The sequence below is a fragment of the Protopterus annectens genome, chromosome 5.part1 (assembly GCF_019279795.1).
Source record: "Protopterus annectens isolate FY-2018-M chromosome 5.part1, PAN1.0, whole genome shotgun sequence".
In the NCBI taxonomy this organism is placed as follows: Eukaryota; Metazoa; Chordata; order Ceratodontiformes; family Protopteridae; genus Protopterus; species Protopterus annectens.
This window is the reverse complement of record NC_056736.1, coordinates 775,469,147-775,489,931: the sequence shown is the minus strand read 5'-3', so window position 1 is coordinate 775,489,931 and position 20,785 is coordinate 775,469,147.

The following is a 20,785-nucleotide window of genomic DNA, read 5'->3' as shown; positions in this document are numbered from 1 at the left end:
AGGTAATGGTAAAGGGTGGTGTGCAGAGCTGTAGTAACTACAGAGGGATAACACTGATCAGTCACAGCATGAGGTAATGGTAAAGGGTGGTGTGCAGAGCTGTAGTAACTACAGAGGGATAACACTGATCAGTCACAGCATGAGGTAATGGTAAAGGGTGGTGTGCAGAGCTGTAGTAACTACAGAGGGATAACACTGATCAGTCACAGCATGAGGTAATGGTAAAGGGTGGTGTGCAGAGCTGTAGTAACTACAGAGGGATAACACTGATCAGTCACAGCATGAGGTAATGGTAAAGGGTGGTGTGCAGAGCTGTAGTAACTACAGAGGGATAACACTGATCAGTCACAGCATGAGGTCATGGTAAAGGGTGGTGTGCAGAGCTGTAGTAACTACAGAGGGATAACACTGATCAGTCACAGCATGAGGTAATGGTAAAGGGTGGTGTGCAGAGCTGTAGTAACTACAGAGGGATAACACTGATCAGTCACAGCATGAGGTAATGGTAAAGGGTGGTGTGCAGAGCTGTAGTAACTACAGAGGGATAACACTGATCAGTCACAGCATGAGGTAATGGTAAAGGGTGGTGTGCAGAGCTGTAGTAACTACAGAGGGATAACACTGATCAGTCACAGCATGAGGTAATGGTAAAGGGTGGTGTGCAGAGCTGTAGTAACTACAGAGGGATAACACTGATCAGTCACAGCATGAGGTAATGGTAAAGGGTGGTGTGCAGAGCTGTAGTAACTACAGAGGGATAACACTGATCAGTCACAGCATGAGGTAATGGTAAAGGGTGGTGTGCAGAGCTGTAGTAACTACAGAGGGATAACACTGATCAGTCACAGCATGAGGTAATGGTAAAGGGTGGTGTGCAGAGCTGTAGTAACTACAGAGGGATAACACTGATCAGTCACAGCATGAGGTAATGGTAAAGGGTGGTGTGCAGAGCTGTAGTAACTACAGAGGGATAACACTGATCAGTCACAGCATGAGGTAATGGTAAAGGGTGGTGTGCAGAGCTGTAGTAACTACAGAGGGATAACACTGATCAGTCACAGCATGAGGTAATGGTAAAGGGTGGTGTGCAGAGCTGTAGTAACTACAGAGGGATAACACTGATCAGTCACAGCATGAGGTAATGGTAAAGGGTGGTGTGCAGAGCTGTAGTAACTACAGAGGGATAACACTGATCAGTCACAGCATGAGGTAATGGTAAAGGGTGGTGTGCAGAGCTGTAGTAACTACAGAGGGATAACACTGATCAGTCACAGCATGAGGTCATGGTAAAGGGTGGTGTGCAGAGCTGTAGTAACTACAGAGGGATAACACTGATCAGTCACAGCATGAGGTAATGGTAAAGGGTGGTGTGCAGAGCTGTAGTAACTACAGAGGGATAACACTGATCAGTCACAGCATGAGGTCATGGTAAAGGGTGGTGTGCAGAGCTGTAGTAACTACAGAGGGATAACACTGATCAGTCACAGCATGAGGTAATGGTAAAGGGTGGTGTGCAGAGCTGTAGTAACTACAGAGGGATAACACTGATCAGTCACAGCATGAGGTAATGGTAAAGGGTGGTGTGCAGAGCTGTAGTAACTACAGAGGGATAACACTGATCAGTCACAGCATGAGGTCATGGTAAAGGGTGGTGTGCAGAGCTGTAGTAACTACAGAGGGATAACACTGATCAGTCACAGCATGAGGTAATGGTAAAGGGTGGTGTGCAGAGCTGTAGTAACTACAGAGGGATAACACTGATCAGTCACAGCATGAGGTAATGGTAAAGGGTGGTGTGCAGAGCTGTAGTAACTACAGAGGGATAACACTGATCAGTCACAGCATGAGGTAATGGTAAAGGGTGGTGTGCAGAGCTGTAGTAACTACAGAGGGATAACACTGATCAGTCACAGCATGAGGTAATGGTAAAGGGTGGTGTGCAGAGCTGTAGTAACTACAGAGGGATAACACTGATCAGTCACAGCATGAGGTAATGGTAAAGGGTGGTGTGCAGAGCTGTAGTAACTACAGAGGGATAACACTGATCAGTCACAGCATGAGGTAATGGTAAAGGGTGGTGTGCAGAGCTGTAGTAACTACAGAGGGATAACACTGATCAGTCACAGCATGAGGTCATGGTAAAGGGTGGTGTGCAGAGCTGTAGTAACTACAGAGGGATAACACTGATCAGTCACAGCATGAGGTCATGGTAAAGGGTGGTGTGCAGAGCTGTAGTAACTACAGAGGGATAACACTGATCAGTCACAGCATGAGGTCATGGTAAAGGGTGGTGTGCAGAGCTGTAGTAACTACAGAGGGATAACACTGATCAGTCACAGCATGAGGTAATGGTAAAGGGTGGTGTGCAGAGCTGTAGTAACTACAGAGGGATAACACTGATCAGTCACAGCATGAGGTAATGGTAAAGGGTGGTGTGCAGAGCTGTAGTAACTACAGAGGGATAACACTGATCAGTCACAGCATGAGGTAATGGTAAAGGGTGGTGTGCAGAGCTGTAGTAACTACAGAGGGATAACACTGATCAGTCACAGCATGAGGTAATGGTAAAGGGTGGTGTGCAGAGCTGTAGTAACTACAGAGGGATAACACTGATCAGTCACAGCATGAGGTAATGGTAAAGGGTGGTGTGCAGAGCTGTAGTAACTACAGAGGGATAACACTGATCAGTCACAGCATGAGGTAATGGTAAAGGGTGGTGTGCAGAGCTGTAGTAACTACAGAGGGATAACACTGATCAGTCACAGCATGAGGTAATGGTAAAGGGTGGTGTGCAGAGCTGTAGTAACTACAGAGGGATAACACTGATCAGTCACAGCATGAGGTAATGGTAAAGGGTGGTGTGCAGAGCTGTAGTAACTACAGAGGGATAACACTGATCAGTCACAGCATGAGGTAATGGTAAAGGGTGGTGTGCAGAGCTGTAGTAACTACAGAGGGATAACACTGATCAGTCACAGCATGAGGTAATGGTAAAGGGTGGTGTGCAGAGCTGTAGTAACTACAGAGGGATAACACTGATCAGTCACAGCATGAGGTAATGGTAAAGGGTGGTGTGCAGAGCTGTAGTAACTACAGAGGGATAACACTGATCAGTCACAGCATGAGGTAATGGTAAAGGGTGGTGTGCAGAGCTGTAGTAACTACAGAGGGATAACACTGATCAGTCACAGCATGAGGTAATGGTAAAGGGTGGTGTGCAGAGCTGTAGTAACTACAGAGGGATAACACTGATCAGTCACAGCATGAGGTAATGGTAAAGGGTGGTGTGCAGAGCTGTAGTAACTACAGAGGGATAACACTGATCAGTCACAGCATGAGGTCATGGTAAAGGGTGGTGTGCAGAGCTGTAGTAACTACAGAGGGATAACACTGATCAGTCACAGCATGAGGTAATGGTAAAGGGTGGTGTGCAGAGCTGTAGTAACTACAGAGGGATAACACTGATCAGTCACAGCATGAGGTAATGGTAAAGGGTGGTGTGCAGAGCTGTAGTAACTACAGAGGGATAACACTGATCAGTCACAGCATGAGGTAATGGTAAAGGGTGGTGTGCAGAGCTGTAGTAACTACAGAGGGATAACACTGATCAGTCACAGCATGAGGTCATGGTAAAGGGTGGTGTGCAGAGCTGTAGTAACTACAGAGGGATAACACTGATCAGTCACAGCATGAGGTCATGGTAAAGGGTGGTGTGCAGAGCTGTAGTAACTACAGAGGGATAACACTGATCAGTCACAGCATGAGGTAATGGTAAAGGGTGGTGTGCAGAGCTGTAGTAACTACAGAGGGATAACACTGATCAGTCACAGCATGAGGTCATGGTAAAGGGTGGTGTGCAGAGCTGTAGTAACTACAGAGGGATAACACTGATCAGTCACAGCATGAGGTCATGGTAAAGGGTGGTGTGCAGAGCTGTAGTAACTACAGAGGGATAACACTGATCAGTCACAGCATGAGGTAATGGTAAAGGGTGGTGTGCAGAGCTGTAGTAACTACAGAGGGATAACACTGATCAGTCACAGCATGAGGTCATGGTAAAGGGTGGTGTGCAGAGCTGTAGTAACTACAGAGGGATAACACTGATCAGTCACAGCATGAGGTAATGGTAAAGGGTGGTGTGCAGAGCTGTAGTAACTACAGAGGGATAACACTGATCAGTCACAGCATGAGGTAATGGTAAAGGGTGGTGTGCAGAGCTGTAGTAACTACAGAGGGATAACACTGATCAGTCACAGCATGAGGTCATGGTAAAGGGTGGTGTGCAGAGCTGTAGTAACTACAGAGGGATAACACTGATCAGTCACAGCATGAGGTAATGGTAAAGGGTGGTGTGCAGAGCTGTAGTAACTACAGAGGGATAACACTGATCAGTCACAGCATGAGGTCATGGTAAAGGGTGGTGTGCAGAGCTGTAGTAACTACAGAGGGATAACACTGATCAGTCACAGCATGAGGTCATGGTAAAGGGTGGTGTGCAGAGCTGTAGTAACTACAGAGGGATAACACTGATCAGTCACAGCATGAGGTAATGGTAAAGGGTGGTGTGCAGAGCTGTAGTAACTACAGAGAGATAACACTGATCAGTCACAGCATGAGGTCATGGTAAAGGGTGGTGTGCAGAGCTGTAGTAACTACAGAGGGATAACAGTGATCAGTCACAGCATGAGGTAAATGTAAAGGGTGGTGTGCAGAGCTGTAGTAACTACAGAGAGATAACACTGATCAGTCACAGCATGAGGTCATGGTAAAGGGTGGTGTGCAGAGCTGTAGTAACTACAGAGGGATAACACTGATCAGTCACAGCATGAGGTAATGGTAAAGGGTGGTGTGCAGAGCTGTAGTAACTACAGAGGGATAACACTGATCAGTCACAGCATGAGGTAATGGTAAAGGGTGGTGTGCAGAGCTGTAGTAACTACAGAGGGATAACACTGATCAGTCACAGCATGAGGTAATGGTAAAGGGTGGTGTGCAGAGCTGTAGTAACTACAGAGGGATAACACTGATCAGTCACAGCATGAGGTAATGGTAAAGGGTGGTGTGCAGAGCTGTAGTAACTACAGAGGGATAACACTGATCAGTCACAGCATGAGGTAATGGTAAAGGGTGGTGTGCAGAGCTGTAGTAACTACAGAGGGATAACACTGATCAGTCACAGCATGAGGTAATGGTAAAGGGTGGTGTGCAGAGCTGTAGTAACTACAGAGGGATAACACTGATCAGTCACAGCATGAGGTAATGGTAAAGGGTGGTGTGCAGAGCTGTAGTAACTACAGAGGGATAACACTGATCAGTCACAGCATGAGGTAATGGTAAAGGGTGGTGTGCAGAGCTGTAGTAACTACAGAGGGATAACACTGATCAGTCACAGCATGAGGTAATGGTAAAGGGTGGTGTGCAGAGCTGTAGTAACTACAGAGGGATAACACTGATCAGTCACAGCATGAGGTAATGGTAAAGGGTGGTGTGCAGAGCTGTAGTAACTACAGAGGGATAACACTGATCAGTCACAGCATGAGGTAATGGTAAAGGGTGGTGTGCAGAGCTGTAGTAACTACAGAGGGATAACACTGATCAGTCACAGCATGAGGTAATGGTAAAGGGTGGTGTGCAGAGCTGTAGTAACTACAGAGGGATAACACTGATCAGTCACAGCATGAGGTAATGGTAAAGGGTGGTGTGCAGAGCTGTAGTAACTACAGAGGGATAACACTGATCAGTCACAGCATGAGGTAATGGTAAAGGGTGGTGTGCAGAGCTGTAGTAACTACAGAGGGATAACACTGATCAGTCACAGCATGAGGTAATGGTAAAGGGTGGTGTGCAGAGCTGTAGTAACTACAGAGGGATAACACTGATCAGTCACAGCATGAGGTAATGGTAAAGGGTGGTGTGCAGAGCTGTAGTAACTACAGAGGGATAACACTGATCAGTCACAGCATGAGGTAATGGTAAAGGGTGGTGTGCAGAGCTGTAGTAACTACAGAGGGATAACACTGATCAGTCACAGCATGAGGTAATGGTAAAGGGTGGTGTGCAGAGCTGTAGTAACTACAGAGGGATAACACTGATCAGTCACAGCATGAGGTCATGGTAAAGGGTGGTGTGCAGAGCTGTAGTAACTACAGAGGGATAACACTGATCAGTCACAGCATGAGGTCATGGTAAAGGGTGGTGTGCAGAGCTGTAGTAACTACAGAGGGATAACACTGATCAGTCACAGCATGAGGTCATGGTAAAGGGTGGTGTGCAGAGCTGTAGTAACTACAGAGGGATAACACTGATCAGTCACAGCATGAGGTCATGGTAAAGGGTGGTGTGCAGAGCTGTAGTAACTACAGAGGGATAACACTGATCAGTCACAGCATGAGGTAATGGTAAAGGGTGGTGTGCAGAGCTGTAGTAACTACAGAGGGATAACACTGATCAGTCACAGCATGAGGTAATGGTAAAGGGTGGTGTGCAGAGCTGTAGTAACTACAGAGGGATAACACTGATCAGTCACAGCATGAGGTAATGGTAAAGGGTGGTGTGCAGAGCTGTAGTAACTACAGAGGGATAACACTGATCAGTCACAGCATGAGGTCATGGTAAAGGGTGGTGTGCAGAGCTGTAGTAACTACAGAGGGATAACACTGATCAGTCACAGCATGAGGTAATGGTAAAGGGTGGTGTGCAGAGCTGTAGTAACTACAGAGGGATAACACTGATCAGTCACAGCATGAGGTCATGGTAAAGGGTGGTGTGCAGAGCTGTAGTAACTACAGAGGGATAACACTGATCAGTCACAGCATGAGGTCATGGTAAAGGGTGGTGTGCAGAGCTGTAGTAACTACAGAGGGATAACACTGATCAGTCACAGCATGAGGTAATGGTAAAGGGTGGTGTGCAGAGCTGTAGTAACTACAGAGGGATAACACTGATCAGTCACAGCATGAGGTCATGGTAAAGGGTGGTGTGCAGAGCTGTAGTAACTACAGAGGGATAACACTGATCAGTCACAGCATGAGGTAATGGTAAAGGGTGGTGTGCAGAGCTGTAGTAACTACAGAGGGATAACACTGATCAGTCACAGCATGAGGTAATGGTAAAGGGTGGTGTGCAGAGCTGTAGTAACTACAGAGGGATAACACTGATCAGTCACAGCATGAGGTAATGGTAAAGGGTGGTGTGCAGAGCTGTAGTAACTACAGAGGGATAACACTGATCAGTCACAGCATGAGGTCATGGTAAAGGGTGGTGTGCAGAGCTGTAGTAACTACAGAGGGATAACACTGATCAGTCACAGCATGAGGTAATGGTAAAGGGTGGTGTGCAGAGCTGTAGTAACTACAGAGGGATAACACTGATCAGTCACAGCATGAGGTAATGGTAAAGGGTGGTGTGCAGAGCTGTAGTAACTACAGAGGGATAACACTGATCAGTCACAGCATGAGGTAATGGTAAAGGGTGGTGTGCAGAGCTGTAGTAACTACAGAGGGATAACACTGATCAGTCACAGCATGAGGTAATGGTAAAGGGTGGTGTGCAGAGCTGTAGTAACTACAGAGGGATAACACTGATCAGTCACAGCATGAGGTAATGGTAAAGGGTGGTGTGCAGAGCTGTAGTAACTACAGAGGGATAACACTGATCAGTCACAGCATGAGGTAATGGTAAAGGGTGGTGTGCAGAGCTGTAGTAACTACAGAGGGATAACACTGATCAGTCACAGCATGAGGTAATGGTAAAGGGTGGTGTGCAGAGCTGTAGTAACTACAGAGGGATAACACTGATCAGTCACAGCATGAGGTCATGGTAAAGGGTGGTGTGCAGAGCTGTAGTAACTACAGAGGGATAACACTGATCAGTCACAGCATGAGGTAATGGTAAAGGGTGGTGTGCAGAGCTGTAGTAACTACAGAGGGATAACACTGATCAGTCACAGCATGAGGTCATGGTAAAGGGTGGTGTGCAGAGCTGTAGTAACTACAGAGGGATAACACTGATCAGTCACAGCATGAGGTCATGGTAAAGGGTGGTGTGCAGAGCTGTAGTAACTACAGAGGGATAACACTGATCAGTCACAGCATGAGGTCATGGTAAAGGGTGGTGTGCAGAGCTGTAGTAACTACAGAGGGATAACACTGATCAGTCACAGCATGAGGTCATGGTAAAGGGTGGTGTGCAGAGCTGTAGTAACTACAGAGGGATAACACTGATCAGTCACAGCATGAGGTCATGGTAAAGGGTGGTGTGCAGAGCTGTAGTAACTACAGAGGGATAACACTGATCAGTCACAGCATGAGGTAATGGTAAAGGGTGGTGTGCAGAGCTGTAGTAACTACAGAGGGATAACACTGATCAGTCACAGCATGAGGTCATGGTAAAGGGTGGTGTGCAGAGCTGTAGTAACTACAGAGGGATAACACTGATCAGTCACAGCATGAGGTAATGGTAAAGGGTGGTGTGCAGAGCTGTAGTAACTACAGAGGGATAACACTGATCAGTCACAGCATGAGGTCATGGTAAAGGGTGGTGTGCAGAGCTGTAGTAACTACAGAGGGATAACACTGATCAGTCACAGCATGAGGTAATGGTAAAGGGTGGTGTGCAGAGCTGTAGTAACTACAGAGGGATAACACTGATCAGTCACAGCATGAGGTAATGGTAAAGGGTGGTGTGCAGAGCTGTAGTAACTACAGAGGGATAACACTGATCAGTCACAGCATGAGGTCATGGTAAAGGGTGGTGTGCAGAGCTGTAGTAACTACAGAGGGATAACACTGATCAGTCACAGCATGAGGTAATGGTAAAGGGTGGTGTGCAGAGCTGTAGTAACTACAGAGGGATAACACTGATCAGTCACAGCATGAGGTAATGGTAAAGGGTGGTGTGCAGAGCTGTAGTAACTACAGAGGGATAACACTGATCAGTCACAGCATGAGGTAATGGTAAAGGGTGGTGTGCAGAGCTGTAGTAACTACAGAGGGATAACACTGATCAGTCACAGCATGAGGTAATGGTAAAGGGTGGTGTGCAGAGCTGTAGTAACTACAGAGGGATAACACTGATCAGTCACAGCATGAGGTAATGGTAAAGGGTGGTGTGCAGAGCTGTAGTAACTACAGAGGGATAACACTGATCAGTCACAGCATGAGGTAATGGTAAAGGGTGGTGTGCAGAGCTGTAGTAACTACAGAGGGATAACACTGATCAGTCACAGCATGAGGTAATGGTAAAGGGTGGTGTGCAGAGCTGTAGTAACTACAGAGGGATAACACTGATCAGTCACAGCATGAGGTAATGGTAAAGGGTGGTGTGCAGAGCTGTAGTAACTACAGAGGGATAACACTGATCAGTCACAGCATGAGGTAATGGTAAAGGGTGGTGTGCAGAGCTGTAGTAACTACAGAGGGATAACACTGATCAGTCACAGCATGAGGTAATGGTAAAGGGTGGTGTGCAGAGCTGTAGTAACTACAGAGGGATAACACTGATCAGTCACAGCATGAGGTAATGGTAAAGGGTGGTGTGCAGAGCTGTAGTAACTACAGAGGGATAACACTGATCAGTCACAGCATGAGGTCATGGTAAAGGGTGGTGTGCAGAGCTGTAGTAACTACAGAGGGATAACACTGATCAGTCACAGCATGAGGTCATGGTAAAGGGTGGTGTGCAGAGCTGTAGTAACTACAGAGGGATAACACTGATCAGTCACAGCATGAGGTAATGGTAAAGGGTGGTGTGCAGAGCTGTAGTAACTACAGAGGGATAACACTGATCAGTCACAGCATGAGGTAATGGTAAAGGGTGGTGTGCAGAGCTGTAGTAACTACAGAGGGATAACACTGATCAGTCACAGCATGAGGTAATGGTAAAGGGTGGTGTGCAGAGCTGTAGTAACTACAGAGGGATAACACTGATCAGTCACAGCATGAGGTAATGGTAAAGGGTGGTGTGCAGAGCTGTAGTAACTACAGAGGGATAACACTGATCAGTCACAGCATGAGGTCATGGTAAAGGGTGGTGTGCAGAGCTGTAGTAACTACAGAGGGATAACACTGATCAGTCACAGCATGAGGTCATGGTAAAGGGTGGTGTGCAGAGCTGTAGTAACTACAGAGGGATAACACTGATCAGTCACAGCATGAGGTCATGGTAAAGGGTGGTGTGCAGAGCTGTAGTAACTACAGAGGGATAACACTGATCAGTCACAGCATGAGGTAATGGTAAAGGGTGGTGTGCAGAGCTGTAGTAACTACAGAGGGATAACACTGATCAGTCACAGCATGAGGTAATGGTAAAGGGTGGTGTGCAGAGCTGTAGTAACTACAGAGGGATAACACTGATCAGTCACAGCATGAGGTAATGGTAAAGGGTGGTGTGCAGAGCTGTAGTAACTACAGAGGGATAACACTGATCAGTCACAGCATGAGGTAATGGTAAAGGGTGGTGTGCAGAGCTGTAGTAACTACAGAGGGATAACACTGATCAGTCACAGCATGAGGTAATGGTAAAGGGTGGTGTGCAGAGCTGTAGTAACTACAGAGGGATAACACTGATCAGTCACAGCATGAGGTAATGGTAAAGGGTGGTGTGCAGAGCTGTAGTAACTACAGAGGGATAACACTGATCAGTCACAGCATGAGGTCATGGTAAAGGGTGGTGTGCAGAGCTGTAGTAACTACAGAGGGATAACACTGATCAGTCACAGCATGAGGTAATGGTAAAGGGTGGTGTGCAGAGCTGTAGTAACTACAGAGGGATAACACTGATCAGTCACAGCATGAGGTAATGGTAAAGGGTGGTGTGCAGAGCTGTAGTAACTACAGAGGGATAACACTGATCAGTCACAGCATGAGGTCATGGTAAAGGGTGGTGTGCAGAGCTGTAGTAACTACAGAGGGATAACACTGATCAGTCACAGCATGAGGTCATGGTAAAGGGTGGTGTGCAGAGCTGTAGTAACTACAGAGGGATAACACTGATCAGTCACAGCATGAGGTAATGGTAAAGGGTGGTGTGCAGAGCTGTAGTAACTACAGAGGGATAACACTGATCAGTCACAGCATGAGGTAATGGTAAAGGGTGGTGTGCAGAGCTGTAGTAACTACAGAGGGATAACACTGATCAGTCACAGCATGAGGTCATGGTAAAGGGTGGTGTGCAGAGCTGTAGTAACTACAGAGGGATAACACTGATCAGTCACAGCATGAGGTAATGGTAAAGGGTGGTGTGCAGAGCTGTAGTAACTACAGAGGGATAACACTGATCAGTCACAGCATGAGGTAATGGTAAAGGGTGGTGTGCAGAGCTGTAGTAACTACAGAGGGATAACACTGATCAGTCACAGCATGAGGTCATGGTAAAGGGTGGTGTGCAGAGCTGTAGTAACTACAGAGGGATAACACTGATCAGTCACAGCATGAGGTAATGGTAAAGGGTGGTGTGCAGAGCTGTAGTAACTACAGAGGGATAACACTGATCAGTCACAGCATGAGGTAATGGTAAAGGGTGGTGTGCAGAGCTGTAGTAACTACAGAGGGATAACACTGATCAGTCACAGCATGAGGTCATGGTAAAGGGTGGTGTGCAGAGCTGTAGTAACTACAGAGGGATAACACTGATCAGTCACAGCATGAGGTCATGGTAAAGGGTGGTGTGCAGAGCTGTAGTAACTACAGAGGGATAACACTGATCAGTCACAGCATGAGGTCATGGTAAAGGGTGGTGTGCAGAGCTGTAGTAACTACAGAGGGATAACACTGATCAGTCACAGCATGAGGTAATGGTAAAGGGTGGTGGAAGCTAGGTTAAGAAGGGAGGTGAGGATTACTGATCAGCAGGATGATTTCATGCCAAGAAAGAGCAGTACAGATGTGATGTTTGCTCTGAGAGTGTTGATGGGGACATACAGAAAAGGTAGGAAGTAGCTATGTTGTGTCTTTGTGGACTTAGAGACAGCATATGACAGGATGCCTAGAGAGAGGTTGTGGTATTGTATGAGGTGATCAGGAGTGGCAGAGGAATCCATAAGAATGTTACAGGATATGTACAAGCAAAGAAAACAAATTGAGAAAACTGACTGAAGGTCCACAGAGTACAAAAAAATCTTTAGCGAACAAACCAATGTAGACCACCACAATCCTTCGATAAAACACTAATTTAATATGACAAGGCAAAATTCAACAAGCAGTTTTTAACACAGATAAACGCTTTCGGGCTCTGCCCTTTTTCAGATGAAATAAAAACAATCAGTCACATTTAAATACCTAATTCAAAACAGTTTCCAACCAATCAAAATTTATACTGCACCCTCCTATCTTTGAGGGCGGGTTTCATAGGAACAAATTAATTTAGTCCTGGTGTCCTATGGGCTAAAAGCTCAATTATCCACTTTGCTTCTTCTCTCTCAGTGGCATCTACTAGGCTACCCTTTCTTATACTAGGAAATACATTTGCAATAGCTCTAAATCTAAACTGATGGTCATTATTTACTTCTATATGTTTATAAAGTGCATCGTGCATATTTCTGGTTCTTATGCATGAAAGATGTTGCAAAATTCTACCTTTAAACATATTATTTGTTTTTCCCACGTAAAATGCTTTGCATTGCTGACACTCAGCTAAATAAATTATATTCTTTGTTCTACAATTCGCTTTTGCTTTAAAATAAAATAATTTCCCTGTTACTGGATGCTTAAAAACAATCTCTTTATTAATACAGTGACATGCCTTGCATAGCCCACATGGTTTTGTACCTACTTGACAAATGGAACTTTTCTTGTGGTTTCTCTTGTCTTGTGTTAAAATGTCTTTCAAATTTTTATTTCTTCTAAATCCAAATTTGGGTTCTATCCCTACTATTTCTTTTATTTTATCATCAGATAAAAGTATATGCCAATTTTTCTTGATGATGTCACATACACCATGTATATTACTAGTATACATGAATGTCATTCTATTAAATGCAAATGTATGGCCATGCTGCTCTTCTGATGAAATTGACTTAAATGAAGATACAGATTTTCTATGTATATCACCCTGACTTAATTCACTTACTATTAACCTCTCATTGGAGGAAGGATTGAGGAATGGTGAGGATGCAGGGAGTACAGTTTGCAAAGGTGGATAGGTGTAAATACTTGGGAACAACAGTTCAGAGTAATGGTGAGTGTGTGGAGAGGTGAAGACAAGAGTACTGGCAGGATGTGGGTGGTGGATGAGAGTGTCGGGAATAATTTGTGGCAGACAAGTACCATTAAGAGTGATAGGGAAAGTCTACAAGAGGGTAGTGAGACCAGCTATGTTATATGGGTTGGAGACATTGGCATTGCAAAAAAGAGGCATGAGTCAGAGCTGGACGTAGCAGAGTTACTGATGTTAACATTTGCACTGGCTGTGATGAGGGTGGACAGGATTTATAATATGTATGTTAGGGGGTCTGCCCAGGTTGGACAGCCTGGGGACAATGCCAGAGATTATGTTGGTTTGGACGTGTGATGAGGAGTTATGCTGAGTATATTTGGGAAAGGATGAGGCTGCCAGGTAAGAGGAAAAAAGGAAGACCTGAGATAAGGTATGTGGTGATAGCGGACATGCAGGTGGTTGGTGTGACACAGCAAGATGCAGAGGACTGGAAGACATGGAGACAGATGATCTGCTGTGGTGACCACTAACGGTTACAGCCAAAAGAAAGAGAAGGTGATATTGTTACATCAATGTTCACAGGTTTACAATTATTTGCCAGACATAACACAACTCTTGATGACATAACAAAAATATGAGGCACGCGTATGGTCAGTGTGCATAACACTGGAGAGTTGAATGGTATGAGCTCAGTATATCACATGCAGTTCAACACACACAGATGCAATAGTATTTCAGTTTGCAAATAACCTGTATAGGTCCATCACATGACTGAGACAAACATGTATATCATATTTGTATTCACAAGTAACATATGGATATCCACAACATCCCAGCAGCTAGTCTAGCAGTGTCACAGTCAGTATTGTGCAACACACACTCCAGTAGTGGTCATATGTGAGCCATCCTTTCCTGGGGTGACTCAGTGCCCTGAGCTCTGTTCTGTGTCACTGCAGACAGACACAGATGGCCATAGGTTATGCTCAGCAATATATCAGTACAGCATGTGTTGTTGCGATATAATATTGTTTGAAGTTCCTGTTTTCCTCATTTACATACCCCCTACTACATTCCATTACATGCTTAATTGTTTGACATACCTGCGTTTTATTTTTTTGTTCAGTTGGTATAATACATCAGTTTCAATGTGTGTATGTCTGTCTGTCTGTTTGCTTGTTTGTTTGTGTGTGTGTGTGTGTCTCTCTCTCTCTCTCTCTCTCTGAGACAGATTCAGGATATACATCTGTTTTGCATAGGCAGCAGCATGCCTTTAGTAGGTAATGCTCATGAGCAGCTGATGGCCTATGCATCAGTTGGAGTCCCCCACTTGATAATTGCATGTAGAACAGCTGTGGTATCATTCCCATACCCAATAGCATGGAACACACTCCTATAACTGAGTAGTTCATGTGGCTGTTGCTCCTTTTTCTTGCCTGTGAGGAGGACTTCATGGAGGTGTTTGACAAACAGCATCACAGAGGGTAGTTGGAAATACCTCTTGCAACAAACACTGTGGAGACAGCCCAACAAACTGGGGGAGAGTGTTCCAGACCAAGGGACAGAATGTAAGTATTGCTGTTATACAGTTGAAGAAATGCTAGTTTGACAGGGTTTGTGTGGATATGGCTGCTCTGCATGAATTTACGTCTGATAATGTTATGTGGTTGACATAACTCTCAACTGTAGGGCTATCCACAAACTGGCCAGAGTTTGGACTCTTATATTTGGTGTGTTCCACACACATTTTTGGCCTTGGAAATTCAGTTGCATACTCTGAGGATTGCAGTCAGTAAATGGCAACATCCATATGTGTTTCTGACTTCTTATCCCTCAGAAACGATATTTCACAACAACCCTGATACACCAGCACCATTCTCAGTTTATGACAGCAATATGTCAATAATGTTTGGGCCCTCTGCCCCCAAATATGTCAGACTTTGTCCAGATGTCATGCTGTAAGAAGTGGATAAGTATAGCACATCATTATATAGTGACTTCATTCCTGATATCATCCCGGTGATTTATCAGACTGCCAGACTGCCAGCCATGCTATGTGTAGGAGGCCTTATATATGAGGACAAAGCTTGGATGCTCTGTGGGACTCTGTACAGTTGAGAGGACTGCATATTTCTGGCAATTGTTGGCAGACTGTCAGGATTGTGTAGCAGTGTATTGTGAATTTGTTATTTGGCCTGTGTAGGGAAGGGGGGTAGATGTAAGGGTTATGGGTCCTTTTCTATCTGACTTTGGATGCTGCTCCAGTTTCTGGTGCTCTATCAGCTGTATATGTTTGTAGGGGCAGACTGACACATGTCCCATACCACAGTCAGGCATCAGACTACATTGTGAATTGGGCCAGTATATGTAGGGGTAGTGTGTGAGTGGCAAACATGCTGAGGATTTTGTTCACACAGTCCATATACTCTACTGTTCATGTGGCTTACCAGTATGTCACTTTGAATGTGGTGAGATTGATTATGGGTATGCATTTTCACACTGGTGTCTGTTTGTCATTGATGTTACATCCCTGTAGTGCCTGATATATTTGCAAATACATGTGTATTCCCCCATAGCAAAATTGCTTTACTGTTGTGTCAGTCTGCCTGTAGTTTAGACAGTACTTGGTGACATGCCTAGCAGCTCTGTGTAGTTTCCCTCCTGTGATGTTATGTCCCAATATTTATCAGATGTACTGTTGCCTGGCCCCCAGACATATTGTGTATGTCTGACACATCAGTGGGATGATGTGAAGATTTATGTCAGTAACTAGTGGGGAGTAATTTGGTTTTGTACTTGGGTTATTCCAGTCAATATATGTTACAACAGAAATGAGGGTGTTACTGCATCAGCTGTGTCACCTTATCTTCTCCAGTATTTGGGATATATTCCCATTTTCATGGCTTTACCGCCCCTCTTTGTCAGGCTTGGTCCAGATTTGTTGAACTAAGGGGTTCTGAGCATACCTCTCGACTGGCCAGATTGCTTCAGACTGACAAATTTTATTGCTCATATTTCTGTTTGCTCCACAGAATCATTGTTTTCATTTTGTGGTAAATCACTGCGATGTCACTGTGATGATGTCACTGGGATGATCTGAGGATTTCTGTCAGTAAATAATGACATACATTTAAGTTTTAGAACTCACATCCTTCTGGACATGTATGCTGACACAAACCCTAATAACCAAGAAAACAAGGAAACAGTCCAGAAACACCACAAGAAATCCAAAAAACTGGACCAAAGCAAAGACACTTAAATACTCCACTCTTTATTGGCTCCAACGATGAAACAAGCACAGTTAAACACTCACAATAAATAAACTGCATTTTCATCCGAGAACCTCTCAGACTTTATAAGAAAATACAAAACAACACAGATACCTACATTTAAATAAAGACCCACCCATTAAGCAATTAGTTCCTGCTATGCAGTTAAAAAGACAAGCACACCAACCTTCATAATATTAAATATAAAATATTTAAAATCCTTTAAAACTGTAAAGAGTATCTAAATAGAATATTAAATACTAGGACTACTTGCCAATAGGTTTCCCTAAATGTTAACTTCATTTCCTAAGGGCCTCCTCTGATGTCCTTGGATAATAATTCCAAGACAAAAAAAATTAATATTAGCCCCCTCACACTGTAGTGTATGCCTAAAGAGTGCATCCTTGGTATTGCACTTTCTCATATCATTAAGGTGTTCGTATATATGGCATTTAAGTTACTTCTCAGTTTTCCCCACATAATATCCATCACACTGACAACATAAGGCAAGGTATACTATACCAGAAGTATTATAATTATATATATGTTCTACCCATCAGCTTCTTGTTTTTCGCCTTAATAAAAACACTTTCATCATGAATTATGTGGGGACACTGGGGGCAAGCACCACACCTGTATGTACCTACTTTTCTATGAGAAAAAACAAACTTGTATTGGTTTTGCTCAAGCACATTTTTTATGTTCTGTCCCTTTCTGTAAATAACCTTGAAGGGCTCATTCTTAAAAACATCCACATCTGTGAATTCAACAAATCTATTCCATTTTTTCTCCAAAATACCCTTTAAAATCTAGGCTTCACCGCTGTAGTTGGTAACAAAGGCTGTATTGTAGTTTGGATCTGAAGCATGGCCAGGTGTCTTTTTACCCACCGTGAAAGAACCCATACCTAACACTGGGGGGTATTTATCCTGTCTGCCATTAAGTACCTCTTTCTTAACATCCAGGATCAGGGTTCCAGGATAGCCTCTTTCCTCAAATATCCTTGCTATGATGTCACACTCAGTATAACAATCCTCGTCTAGTGAAGTCATACGGCTAGCCCTAACCAACTAACCCTTGATGATACTTCTTTTTGGAAAAGCAGGGTGGGTACTAGAATAACAAATATAGGAAGTGGAAAACAAATGAAGTTAGCATTTAGGGAAACCTATTGGTAAGTAGTCCTGGAGGCAAACAAATACCTAGGTCTCAATGACTACATTTCCTTTCTTCCCTTGTTGAAACTTAGAGCAGCTAAACTATAATTTGTTTGTGGCATATATGTGTGTTTCTTACAGTTAGTATTTAATATTCTATTTAGATACTCTTTACAGTTTTAAAGGATTTTAAATCTTTTATATTTAATACTATGAAGGTTGGTGTGCTTGTCTTTTTAACTGCATAGCAGTAACTAATTGTTTAATGGATGGATCTTTATTTAAATGTAGGTATCTGTGTTGTTTTGTATTTTCTGATGAAGTCTGGGAGGTTCTCGGATGAAAACGCAGTTAATTTATAGTGAGCGTTTAACTGTGCTTGTTTCTTTGTTGGAGCCAATAAAGAGTGAAGTTTTTTAACTGTCCTTGCTTCAGTCCAGTTTTTTTTTTTATTTCTGACACAAAGCCTGCTACTGTAGCAACATTCTACATTTATAAATGCAGTACGTACATTATGTTCCTGGTCTTGGCCTATTGTTCCCCCTTTTTAACAGCCTTTGTCCAGAATTCTTGCACTGAGGTGGAGAGGTATTGTGCTGGGTGTGACTCCACTACATGTTATGTGTGTATATATATATATATATATATATATATATATATATATATATATATATATATATATATATGTAGGATCAGAACGAAAACCCGACTCAGCGAAATCCAGTTGAACGACACACAATGAGCAAAAAACGCTAATTTTGAACCCGTGAAACTTAACAAGTAAAACAGGTAAACTCTCACTAACTGTTTTATGCAGAGAAGCAAGCCACCTTGCACCCCCCAGGTTTTCATTCAGGTAATATAGACCCTATATATATATATATATATATATATATATATATATATATATATATATATATATACACATAATATGTATATATATATATATATATATATATATATATATATATATATATATATATATTCCTTTTTTTATGTATACATATTTTATATAATATATATGCATATATTCTCTACTTATTTGTTTTATATGTGTAGCTCCATATATCTGATGTATATACTTTTTCATATTTATCTATCACCATACACATCTATGTGTGTATATTTATATATACCAGACTGATTCCACAGTGTTTGTTCCCTACTATTCTATACCTGTACTGAATGATAAATTTGAAAAAGCAGCAATCATTATTACAGCTCAGATGATGTACTGGTACATTGTTCTGACTACAATGTACAGGGTCCTGGGTTTGAGACTCGGCAGGGCTGATTATTTTGTTGCTGAGCAGAACAGTGGCTGATGGAGACAGGGTGATTAAGACAGTTGTAAGCAGATTTACACTGGTTTGTGTGATGGTAAGCGATGCCAACACACACTTAAATGGGAAACTGCTTAATCTGTGTAGGCATCACTTAACATTATGCAAACTTACTTACTGCCGCTTACTGCTGCTTACTGTTCATTACTGCAGCTTACTCCCACTTACCCCGTGCTAATTTCTTTAAAGGAAAAGAAAAAAAAGGGGCGATAGGAAAGCGGTGAAAAGGGGGGCATGCAGAGGGAAAAACAATATGAAAGATAGCTAGGGATGTGCAGGACATGTGTAGAGAAGGTCCATAGCTGTCCATTTCTGATACAGCAACAGCTTTGCATTGGCACAAAATTTGGAGGTGGATTTGAACACTCAAACCCCTGAGAGAGGGTGAGGACAGCACTAATGTGTTGTTAAGCCAATTAGACCAGATTACTTGTGTCCAGTGGACACATGTGTGAAATGGACAGCTATGTAGGGGGCGACATTTTTATTTTGGAACAGATTGCCCTTTTCTTTTTTTTTTTTTATAAGGTGACAGTGGGACATTGGGCAAGTAGGTATATTTGGGAAGGTAAGTTGGATAGGAAGACAGATAAGACAACAGACAGGGGTGGTATATGACACATGTAGGGGGGTGGGTGGTTGGGAAGCAGATGCCCATGAGCCCCCAAATGGATACAGTGGGACTGAGGTCCCCACCCATGGGAAGTTACCACTGCACCTTCACAGCCCCAAAGGTGGCTGTGCTGGGTGCTGAGCAGGAGGGGCAGGCTTACCCTAAAGATGTGCCATGCAGTCCTTAAGCTGGTGTAGCTGATCTCTGAACTTCTTTTGAAGCTCTTTATTCACCAATTCCCAGACCTGACTATTGTTGACTTTGCCCTGTCTGCGCCCGCTCCAAGGGGGGGGGGAGAACAGGCCCCATCCCCTGAGACAGTTCCTCTTAATGGTGGTGCAGGACCTACAGACAAGGAGGTCCCAGGTTGGGTCCCTGACATGCTGGGGCCCAGTGCCACAGCCAGTTGAGGTGGGAGAGGTGGATCCGCTGGGATTGGCCTTCCCAGACATGCTATGGTGTTGAGGTTTTACAACATATGTTGGTTACTCATGAGCAACATACTCCAGGATTAGTTATAACAGCATGCATGAGTGTTCCTATTAACCCAAAACAACAGATCTCTAACAGTTGCATAGCAAACAGAGCACATGGATATATGGAACCACAGTGGGCATTATGAGGGCATGCAGGTTACATTGATAGCAACAGGCCACCAGTGTTAGTATTTGCACAGGAAACATTAATAATCACAAACTTAAATATTTGTAGATCAATAGGACACATGTCCCAACAGTAGGTTTGGTGAAACACATACCCATTGATTTATGTGTTTAGATTATTGGTGCAGAGAGGGTAGGGGTGAGAGAGATGTCAATGTATAGGCGTCAATTGCTCACAACTTTAATGATCATTACTCTACTCATTATTCTCCAGGTATGACCTCACTTTACATCGCCCTATGGCCTTGGGTTGGGCCGTGGTATGTTTGCACACAGTGTATGATTACAGGCTTCTTACAGCTCATTTATTCCTTTCCTTTACTTACCTGGCAGATCTGTGGAGGAAATTTCTATTAACACTACCTGACTGTTTCTACCCATATTCACATAGTCAAGATTACATATGTGCACTCATACTGTGTGAGTGTGCTACTGCCATACTCTGCCTTGATTTCTATCGGTCACCCTGGGTGTTGGCAGCAGTGACCACTAGCTGTGACAGCATGACACCTGAAGGACATTTCCTGGAGGAGGCTACTTGGTGTATGTACTTATCTTGCTGCCATTTGCAGCCTTGGGGTTGGACAGTGGA